At 40.9% G+C, this 11,849-nt stretch overlaps 1 protein-coding gene and 1 pseudogene across 3 annotated transcripts in view; one reads left to right on the top strand and one right to left on the bottom strand.

Annotated features, from left to right (window-relative positions):
• Positions 1-285: 285 nt before the first annotated feature.
• Positions 286-567, bottom strand: LOC107196105 (annotated as a pseudogene).
• Positions 568-10,733: 10,166 nt separating this feature from the next.
• Positions 10,734-11,849, top strand: part of TCEAL1 (transcription elongation factor A like 1) — a 2,474-nt gene continuing 1,358 nt past the window's right edge. Inside the window, exons 1-2 of one of the 3 annotated variants that reach the window (XM_015594051.2) lie at positions 10,735-11,276; positions 11,730-11,781. The gene's annotated coding sequence lies outside the window, so the exon portion shown is untranslated. Of the gene's footprint in view, positions 11,277-11,729; positions 11,792-11,849 lie in introns of all 3 variants that reach the window. The other 2 variants (XM_006917890.3, XM_015594053.2) reach the window with 2 other exon arrangements.

Raw genomic sequence — 11,849 nt, 5'->3', positions numbered from 1 at the left:
CATTTATACAAAAGTTCTAGAAAAGGCAAATCCATAGACATAGGAAGTAGATTAGTGGTTGCCGAGGGTTGGGGAAGATGTAGGGATGAGAGGTAATAGTTAGAGTAAGGCCTTTCTTTTTTAAAATAAAAACATTATTACAGCAGTTAGTGTCAACTAGTAATACCAATAAGGGTAATCAAAATAATATCATTAAATAGTTAAGAACTATACTCCAAATAAAGGATACCTAAAAAACACAAATCATATTGCCTTCTCAATGATTTCTCACTTTATTAGTCATTTCTAGTTGGAGACATTTTGGAGCAGAGTAACATTATCTCCTTTTGGCCTGGTCCAACCCAGTTGTTTTCTTGACTTCATTTTAGAATGAATCTCTTCTGCATCATCTAATATGAGGTTCATATGCTCATCAAAACCAATGATACAGCCCTCTATCTGCATGTTCACTTGCTCATAAAGCCACACTTGAATCTGAGATCTATTTTGCAAGAATTTAAAGAAGATGAAGTTGATGGGCTATACCATCGCCTTTTGCACTTTTTGGCTCTGGCTATGGTATACCATGGTGGAAGATGACAAAGACCACACTAATCTATGCCTGGGCTTTCTTTTGGAGGTGATGAAAATTTTCTAATATTGACTGTTTGCATATGTCTGTGAATTTACTAAAAACCACTGAATTATATACTTTCAATGGGTAAATTGTATGGTATGTGAATGATATTACAATAAAGCTGTTAAAAATGAAAAAGAAAGAAAGAAAGAAAAAGGGCCATCATTACAGATCTTCCAAACATTAAAGTATAGGAAAATTACAAACACCTTTATGCCAATAAACTCAATAACAGATAAAACTGTCAAATTCCTTGAAAGACACAAATTATCAAACTCATTCAAAATATAAATAGAAAACTTGAACAGAAGAATGGTATTTAACCACTAGGTCTCCAGAAGAAAATAAAGACCCTGATTCATAAACATATCTAATTTCTGTGGTATAAACCATGGCCAGTTTTGAGCTATCAATGTGACATCAATGAATGAAGATTTGTTAAGAGATGGTAATAATCAGCTCTTATTAGCTGGCATAAGCCAGTTCCAGCATGCATGCCACTGCCTATACCTATAAAAGAAAATTAATTTGTTATTAAAAACCTTTCAAGAAAACTTTAGGCCCAGACGTCTTCACTAGTGAATTCCATCAAACATTTAAGGATAAATAACACCAATTTTAACCAAACCCTTTCAAAAAGTAGAGGAAGCCCTCCCTGAAACTAAAACAAAAACATTACAAGAAAACTAAGACCAATATACCTCATGAACATAAATGTAAAAATCCTTTTTAAATATTTGGGAAATTGAATCCAGCTATACATCATTACCAAGTGAGGTTTATCCCAGGAATGCAGGTTGTTAAGTATTCAAAAGTCAATATAATTCAACAAATTAACATAATAAAGGAGAATAATTATGACCATCTCAACAGATACAGAAAGGGAATTTGATTAAAGATAATATGTATTTATGATAAAAATCTCTCAGGAAACTATAAATAAAAAGGAAATTCATAGCTTGAAATAAGGCATCTATGAAAAAACTATAGCTGATATCATACTTAATAATGAAAGACTGAATGGTTTCCTCCTATAATAGGAAACCATACAAGGATGTCTGCTCTCATCAGTGCTAAGTCAACAGTGTACTGGAAATCTGAGTTAGTGCAATAAGGCAAGGAAAAGAGGACTGTAGATGGTAAAAGAATTTGTATAGCTGTTTTTATTTGCAGGAATATCATAGAATGCCCTAAGAATCTATAAAAATATAGTGGACAATTTGGTGATGGACAGAAGGGAGGGGAGGTTTTAGGGACTGAGAGAATGGGGTGAAAGGTTAAAGAAATACAAATTAGTAGTTGATAGGTGGTCACAGGGATGGGAAGCACGACATAGGGAATGCAGCTAGCATTAACGTAAAGGCTAGGTGGAAAACCAGAGGAGAGAAGGAGCAATTAGGGGGATCGTTTTATAAACTATACAAATGTCTAAATTTTTTTTTAATTAAAAAAAAAGTTATTAGATCTAATAAGTGAATTTAGTATGGTCTCAGGATAAAAAGTAATTATACAAAAAATCAAATATACATCTTATATACTAGAAATAATTAGAAAATAAAAAATTATATACCATTTTCAATGGCATCAAAAGCATGAAATAATTCGGGATAAATTTTATGCAATACATGAAGACTATGATATATTGCTGAGAGTAATTATAGAAGACCTAAAAAAATGACAAAGTATACCATGTTCGCATATCAGAAGACACAATCTCATCACAGTGACAATTCTCCCCAGATTGATCTGGATATTTAGTATAATTCTAAGTATGATCCCAGCTGACTTTTTTGTGTGAAAATCAACAAGGTTATTCTAAAGCTTGTTAGAAAATGTACAGGATCTGTAGCAGTTAAGACAAATTTGAAAAAGAACAATATCAGAGGACTGACAATACCTGACTTTGAGCCTTCTATAAAGTTGCACTAATCAAGATAGCATGGTGGAGACCAGCCAAGATGGCATAGAAGCTAGGTGCTGTGCATGCTTCTTCTCATGACCACACTAAAATTACAGTGAAACTACAGAGCAACCATAAGTGGGAGTCGCCTGAGGTCTGGCTGAACAGAAGTCCTACAACTGGGGACATACGTAAGACAACGCTGGTAGGAGGGGCGGAGACATGAAACAGCCAGTCCCACAACAGTGTGCGGTGGTGGAGAATCAGGAGGGTTATCTTGGCTGCAGAACCCCCTCCCCCTGTGAGGAGAGGGGTCCTGGCTCCACACTGGGCTCCTCAGCCCAGGGGTCGAGTGCCAGGAGGAGAAGTCCCCACAACCTCTGGCTCTGAAAACTAGTGGAAACTGTGGCTGAGTGAGATGGAGGCCTGGGGGAAGCGGAGACCTTCCTCTTAAAGGGCCTGTGCCCAGGCTTACTTGCTGATGGACTCCTTCACTCTAAGCTCCAGCAGTAGGGCAGTTCCTCAAGGGGCACCAGGGATATATGGGGAGACACTGAGTTGTCGGGCTTTAGGGTGAGGGCTGGAGGGGCAGCTTTCTCCTGGACAGATGTGCTGCCAGTATTCATTGTTCCTTGGTTGAGCCCTCCCCTCTCCCAGTGTTCTGACATAGGTGGCTGCCATACCTGAGTTTCCATCAACCTGGATAACACAGGTCGTTTCACCCAGGTGATTCCCTGAGACTCCATCTCTTCCAACTTGTGGAGCCACCCAAGCTGCCTCCAGTGGTTCATTCTATACAAATGACCTGTCTCGGCTCCTGAGCACTTTCCTAAAATCTCTCAAAGGTTCACAAAACCTAAAACAGCAGCATCTGGCCTCGGCATACCCTGTACCTCTTGCTGAGCAGCACCAAGCCCCGTACTAGTGGCAGGGTTTCTGGCTTGGCCTCTCGAGGCACCTCTAAGCCCAAAAGGGGTGGCAGCCATCAGCAGATTGCTTAGTGACTCTTACCAGGTGGCCCCGGAAAGTGCAAAGGCTGTGGCTGAACTTGGCCTGTAGCTGGGCCCCTCCCAGGAGGCCCTTGGGCAGGCACACCCAGTGGCCTGCTTCTATTGGCCACAGAGCTGGAGTACCACCCAAGGCTGCATCTGAGGAGGACATACCTGAAGGGCTGACTCGGCAGGCACCAAAGCCCTGCTAAACTGAATCCTGTTCCATAGGGTCAGCCCCTCAGAGGCCAATCCCCACAGAAGATCAGCCCAAGGGCCAATCTCTCCCATCGAAATGCGAACAGCAACCAAGGCTCAATTACATAAGGAGGGCACACATAACTCACACAAAGAATACCCCTGAGCACCTTGCTCATATAACCAGGGAAGACTGTGCCACTGGGCCCCACAGGACACCTACTATATAAAGCCACTCTACTAAGACCAGGAGACTTAGAAGCCCTACCTAATACATAGAAACAAACACAGGGAGGCAGCCAAAATGGGGAGACAAACATGTCCCACATGAAAGAACGAAACAAAACTCCAGAAAAAGAACTCAACAATCTACCAGACGAAGAGTTCAAAGCGCTGGTTAAAAGAATACTCAAGGAACTTAGGAGACAAGTAGATCAACTCAGTGATAACTTTAACAATGAGATTGAAAACATGAAAATGGAGATGGAAAATATAAAAGTGAACCAGTCAGAAATGAAGAATATGTCTAAGATGAAGAATACATTAGAAGGAATCAACAGATTGGATGAACTGGAGGATCGAATCATCAGTTTAGAGGATGGGGTAGTGGAGGAAACCAAATCAGAACAGCAACAAGAAAAAAAGAATCCAAAAAACAGAGGATAGTTTAAGGGGCCTCTGTGACAATATGAGGTATAACAGCATTCGCTCATAGGGGTGCCAGAAGGGGAAGAGAGAAAGAGCAAGGAATTGAAAACTTATTTTGAGAAATAACGGAAAACTTCCCTAACCTCATGAAAGAAACAGACATACAAGCCCAGGAAGTGCGGAGTCCCAAATAAGAAGAACCCAAAGAGCCCCACACCAAGACACATCATAATTAAAATGCCAAAGGTTAAATACAAAGAGAGAATCTTAAGAGCAGCAAGAAAAATGCAGTTAGTTACCTACAAGGGACCTCCCCTAACACTGTCAGCCAATTTTCAACAGAAACTTTGCAGGCTAGAAGAGCTTGCCACCAAATTTTCAAAGTGATGAAAAGTCAAGACCCACAACCAAGATTACTTTACCCAGCAAAGCTATCATTTAGAATTGAAGGACAGATAAAGAGCTCCCAGACACGAAAGAGCTAAAGGAGTTCATCACCACCAACCAGTATTACAGGAAATGTTGGAGGGACTTCTTTAAAAAGAAGAAAAAATATATATCAAAAATAAGAATAAAGAATGTCAATAACTACATAGCTATCAATGAGTACTTCGAATGAAAAAGAATTAAATACTCCAATCAAAAGATAGGCCCTTACATATGCTGCCTATAAAAGATTCACTTCAGATTAAAAGACATACACACACTAAAAAAAAAGGGATAGAAAAAGATATTTCATGATTGACCTAGAGGGTATTGTGCTGAGTAGAATAAGTCAGTTAGAGAAGGTCAAATGCCATGATTTTACTTACATGAGGAATCTAAAGAACAAAATTTAAAAAAATACTCATAGACACAGAGAACATTTTGAGGATTACCACATGGGAATGGGGTTGTGGGAGTAGGTGAAAAAGAGGGAAGGGATTAAGAGTTACAAAATGGTAGTTACAAAACAGTCATGGAGATATAAAGGATAGCATAAAGATATAGTCAATAATATTGTAATGACTATATATGGTGTCAGATGGGTACTAGATTTATTGGGGTGATCACTTTGTGAGATATATAGATGTCTAATCACTATATTGTACACCTGAAACTAATATAATATTGTATGCCAACTATAATTGAAAAATAAAAAATATTGTTAAAAGAGACATCACGGTATTTGCAAAAGGACAGGACAGGAGAAATGCAATTCTTATGTCTGCCATTCCTGTTGTCCCACTTGCCTATTGCATTCCCTATGCCCCATAAGCACAAAATCCCAGTGGACTCAAACTCAAAGCAAGTAAGTAGTAAGCATGTTACCTTTATGAGTGTTGATAACCGAGAGGGGCCACCTTTTGGTTCCATTTAGAACTTACTTCCAATACAGAATCACATTTTAAGAAACACAAATGACTAAGAAACACAATCATATCCTTTCTTACATGTGTTACTGCCTTGTATTTGCCAACCACTTATGTCAAAAATGATGACAAGAAGGAAAGATAGAACAACTCACAGTTTCTTTTCCTTTCAGTCTTGTAGAATGGTCATATGTGCACGTATCAAGAAGTGAAATAAAAACAGCTGAATTAGTTTTGTGCAGTGTTTCCACTGTTCTGGTAAGAAGTAAATACATACGCTTGCACGAGCAACAAAATAAGAATTGTGCAATTTTAGTGATTCTACATGAGTAAAATGTTCTTGTATTTGCATTTAAAACGAATTGTACAATATAAACTAATTCATGTTAATAACCTAAAATTTTAATTTTCCTTTACTAGAACATTAAATAATAAATAAAAATCACGACAAGGCCAACATCGATGTTCATAAATCATATTGATAGCATGTAGCCTTGATACGATGTGATGAAATGGTACTTTATCTCTGTGATCTTTCTCCACAAAAGTCATAACTCCAGTCTAACCAAGAGAAAAAGACAAGCAAAATCTCAACAGAAGGGCATTCTACAAATACCTAACTAATATATTTGGAATTACAAAGGTAATCAAAATCAGAGAAAGTCTGAGACACTGTCACAGCCAAGGGGAGCCGAAGGAGACATGATAACTAAAAGTAACAAAATATTCTGGATAAGATCCAGGAAAAGAAAAAAAAAGGCATTAGGTAAAAAAGGATACTTGAATAAAGTACAATGTATCAATGTTGGTTCATTAATTGTAATAAATGTACCATACTATCTTAAGATGGTACTGGGTGTGGAGTAAACAGGAATTCTCTATAGTATCTTTTCAGTTTCTCTGTATCTCTAAAACCATTCTAAAAAATTAAGTCTATTAAAAAAACATGAAAAGTCAAAAGAGAAACCACAAGAGAAAGTAAAGCTTTATACCTGTGTTTTAGTACCTTTAATGGTACTTTTTTCTTGTTTTTTAAAAGTATTCCAAAATAAAGGGTTTATTAATTTTTTCTTGGTTTTTAAACAAGGGGCCTTACGTTGTCATTTTATACTAGGCCCTGCAAATTATATAGCCTTCCTTGCCTCTGTCCTAAGCCCTGTCATCCAGACCTCACACTGAGGTTGCTCCGGGTCCTTTGGGAGTCTCTGAAACGCCAAGAGTAAGGCTGTGAGTGTGCAGGAAATCCACAGGGAAGGCCAGTATGTATTGAGTTCTGTCCTCTGAGCTCATCTGAATTCTGGGAAAGGCAGCTGCAGCCACAGCCTGCAGAAGTCCTCACACAGGCCAAATGGTATTCCTAAGAGAAGCCACTGCATAGAGTCACAGCATCCTAGAGCTGGAAGTGACCTCATTCATTGTTCGACCACGGCCCCTTCCTCCACTTTTTAAGGAGAAGAAGGAGGACACAGAGGCATGGAGAGGGGTAGAAGGCTCTCAGGCCTCCAGAAGCCTCCAGCGAGTGACAGCCCAAGTTGTACCCAGCTCAGTGCCTCATGCCTCCTCCCTTCAGCCCAGATTAGACCGGCCTTCTCTGTCCCCGAGTGTTTCCCAGCAGCCTGAATTGTTACCCCACCTTTCCTCAGAGCCCCTTCTTTGTTTCTCTGGGCATGTAGATGGTGGGGGTCGGGAGGGGGAGGGATGTGTGTGTCTAGGTAGGTGGGATGAGGCCAGAAGCAGAAAAGAGAAGGCTGTAGTCATTGCATTTCCCACTTGACCATTTTTCCCGGGGCTGGGGTAGGGGAAGAAAGCCTGAGAGTCACAGTTGCAAGTCTTGAGACCAAAGAACAGCCATGGGTGTCATTAGAAAAGAATGCAGAGAAGGTGGCAGCAGCAAGGAGAACTTCTGGCTTGGAGAAGGCAGAATTCCTCAACTCCAGGCAGATGGGCCTTGCAAAGTGAAACCAGACCTCCATGGAGTCTTTACTATACATGGGCTCAGAGGGATAGGGCCTCTGGTCCTGCCACAGATGTGCAACCTCACCAGGGAACAGGAATCCCTGAACTGGAAACCCACACTGGGCTTCCTCAGATGCCTCAGAGAAAGGCCACGCCTCTGGAGACTACTGTTATGGCAGCAGCTGCCAGTGGCTGACTGCCTTCTCCCTTGTGGACATGGCTGCCCTGCCTGCTTTCAGCTCCTGTTACATGTCTAGAGCCCACTGCCCAGGAGCAGTTTTACAAAGTAGTTAAAGGTTCAATCTCTCGTGTCACACTGTCAGAGTTTAAATCCCATCTCAGCTGCTTATTATCATTTGTGTTTCCATGGGAACTATGTATAACCTCCCAGAACCTCAGTTATCTCACTTGTAAAATGGAGTTACTTAGACTTAAACCCTCACTAGCAACAGTGAGTCCAACAACATGTCCTCACAGGACCCTAAATGAGCAGTATCAAATCAAATTTATCAGAAGGGTTATTTCACAGCCCCCACCCTGACCACACACAAACAAGTGGCCGAGCACATTCCTTTGTAACAAATAGTTGTCACCATGGCAGAATCGCCTTCACCTTATTCCTTCTTGAAGAGCCTTTTCTCTCAAGAGAACACCAGATCAGCTACTGTCAGGCAAAGAGAAATCCAATTTATGAAGACACTGTCTTCCTTCCTCCTTTCCTGGTTCTAATTCTTCATAAGTCCCTTGCCTGCCTGCCACCCACATTTACTAAGTTCTCATCAAGGGTTAATTTATACTGGTTTGGGAGCTTTCAGTGGGCAACTGTGTCTTCTATCAGTAGCGCTAGAAAATAATCCCACCCTAAGAAGTCACACTGAGAGAGGAAAGGAAGAGAACTGGCCTGGCAGGGTACACTCCTGGCTGCCACACTCACCAGGGAAAAGGAATTTTTCAATTGGGGTCAGAGCTCTTTGCTGAGATCTCCCCTAGATCTTTCCTGAGTTTGCTGAAATTATCAGCCTATTTAGTACTAACTGTGTGATTTAAATTAATATTTTGTAGCTAATGTACTAAATGACAGAATCTGGATTCAAAGAACGAGTGAATCTAAGATGACATTGAACCCAGAAAAATAGAAGCTTCTGTACTTGAGTTAAAACTAAAATGATTTACAGAAGCGCTTTAACAGGGATGCATGAAACAGATCTGAGGGTCTCAGTTGACTGCAACTTAAAGTGGATTCAACTCTGTGATATGGCACCCATAAAACCTATGATCTTAGGATGCATCTATAGATATATAGTGGCTATTCTAGAATGAAGGGTGTGATAAGATCACTTCATTCTACACTAGACAGAAAATTCACTATTTTTAGAGACATTTACAAATTCAAGAGCATGTAGGATGGTGAATGACTTTGAAAAAATATATTACGTCAGAAAGAGATAAACTAACTGGGAGGTTCTTGGTAAGAACATAATTGTTTAAGGATTAAATAAGATAACATATTTAAAGTGTTTACTGCAATGCCTGGCATAAATGCTCAATTAATGTTAAAAATAAAAGAATGATAATTAGTAGTGTTATTAGCACATCGTACTATTACTACTATTATAGTTAATACTTACGGAGTGCTTACTATATACTAGGCATTATTCTAGATTCTTTACATACACTGATTCATTTATTCCTCTTACCAATCCTATGATGTAGGTACTATTATGCCTCCAGTTTTGCAGATAAGGAAGCTGAACCACAGAAAGGTTGTCCAGTGTGTCTCACAGGTGGGAAGGGTAAAGAACCAGAACATTAACTTCACCAGTGTCAGGCTATCAAGGACAAAAGCCACTTTTATTCCTTCATACATGTTTTGTACCACTCCAGAGAACAGAACCAGGACCAATGTGTATAAACAATTGGGAGGAAGATTGCAACTCAACAACAACGAACCACTCTGAATGATTAGAACTGTCTGAAATTTCAGTGGGGTATCTTTTAAGGTAGTGAGTTCTCCATCACAGGATGTAAGGGGAAAAAAAGGATAGAAATGAAGAAATCAATGAAATGGGCCTACTCTTGAAAGAAACCATACAAATGATGAACCCATCCCTTGGTGAAAAGACTAAGGAAGGTGTAGTGAAACTTGGTTTAAAAGACACACATTACTGAAAAACTGAAAAGTAACAACGGTTATGGAAAAGATATAAAGGTAAACTAATATCGGTCTTGCAGCTATCTCAGCACAAAGTAAATTAGATGTTGGATGAAGAGTGACAAAAATGGGAAATTTCACATATGAATTTCTGTTTGGGAACTTAGTAGGCAGCCCAGGTTTGAAAAAAGCAATCCCAGCATCCTCACAGATCTGATGGCCACCTATCCTGAAAGTGGAAAATACAGACAGGAGAGGAGGTATCTTCTGCTCTCTAGAAGGGCATCTGATTGAAAAAGTAGCATCCAGGCTGATGTGAGTAGGTGAAATGCAGGCATGAGGAAGATCATAAAACACCATTAGATCCAAAATTACAGATACAGACTTGTAATGATAATTGAATATGTCAGCATGATTTTAATCCTGCTATATTCAGTGTGTGGTCGACAGAATTATTGCATAGTTTAATATGAATGCCCTCTGTGCTGAATCATTCTTTTGGGGGTCCAGCAGCCCCACGACCCAAATAGACCCAAATATTTGCTAATTTAATGAATATAAACTTTGTCAACCAGCAACACCAAGAGGTGGCTGGTTAAGGATATGACTTCCAGCAAAATATCTTATTTCTATTATGAAAAATGACAGTATATATACATACGCACATATATAATAGTACGCATATTTACAAACATACATACATACATACATACATACAATAATAACATGCACTCCATCAAAAAATGTTCCCATTTCCTTTTTCAGACTATTTGTACTTGGACAAATGTGTATCTTGATTTATGAAATTCAAAGCAGTCTTTTTATATTTACAAACTTAATTCTTTTTAGAGTTCTAGAACTGAATGATTATCAATTTAGACTGGAGTTTTTATTTGTGATATAGGTCCAGGGGCTCACCAAAAATAAAATCCTGAAGTCGTGGAAAACTGAAAGCTCATCTCCCATGAAAGTGACGAGATGAAAACCAAGTTGAGTTATAGATATGGATTACAACTGGGAGAGGTGGCATATGATGTTGATTCATTAAGGAGAAATAGTCAAATTTGAATGCAGGATCTGGACTGTAGGGGAAATAATAATGGGCCTCCGTGGCTGATGAGAGAAGAATGAGGGTGAGAGGTGGTTGTCAGGGGAAGCCGCAGAGGAAAAGGCAATAACCCCAAAGTCTGGACGCTGACCGACTCTGTAACCAGGAAAAGGCAAATATTAACAAAGAGAGGTGACTGGAGATGCCTGATGCGTTGGAGTTCAAGAAATACTGATAGGTTGCTGCAGCGCGGCTGCGGGTCAAAGTGGTAACTGGGGATCCGAGCTTGGCGGTGACGCGCGGCTCTCACGTGACCAGGAGCCTGTGTTTGCCCAAGTCCCTCTCGTCCTAGTCCTTTTTGCCTGTCCAGACACCGTCTGCCCATTGCCCTCTGGACGAGGGGAAAAGCTGAAGGAAGTAAGTTCCCTCCGCCTTCTGAAATCGGTGTGTCTGTGCTGCCCAATAACTCCTGGGATCGGGATGGCAGAGAGTGTAGGCCCTTCTCTATGACAGTAAAGGCCTTTCCCTATGCCAGCCCGGCGCCCGCACGTCAGTCCAGAAAATGGTGGTCTTGGCGGGGGGATGAGTGGGCAAACCCCAAAAGGGAGCCACCGATACTTAGAAATAGTTTCTCAGTAATCAATCTTTCGCTTCCACTTCCCACCTGAAAAGAAATGACGAGCGCTGCGGGGTGGGGGTGGGGGTGGGGGCACGGAGGACGAAGCTCGAGATGCGGGAAGACATGGGGGGTGGGAACAAGAAAGGGAGGGCGCGGGGGCGGCGGCCGGTGCCCAGAAAAAGGGAGTGAGTCAGCCAGCCCCTCCTCCTACCCACTCCCCGCCCCCTACCCTCTCTGGCGTCCGTCTGCAGGTCTGCAGGTCACAGCCGAGCACCTCGAGGACGGAACACCTAGGAGCACAAGGCCAGGAGAGGTCCGGGAAGGGGTGGGCAGGGGATGCGGTACGAGGGAGGACGACAGTGGGAACGGAG

This window comes from Pteropus alecto, unplaced genomic scaffold (genome assembly GCF_000325575.1).
Source record: "Pteropus alecto unplaced genomic scaffold, ASM32557v1 scaffold538, whole genome shotgun sequence".
NCBI lineage: Eukaryota > Metazoa > Chordata > Mammalia > Chiroptera > Pteropodidae > Pteropus > Pteropus alecto.
This window is presented reverse-complemented; position numbering and strand designations above follow the sequence as displayed.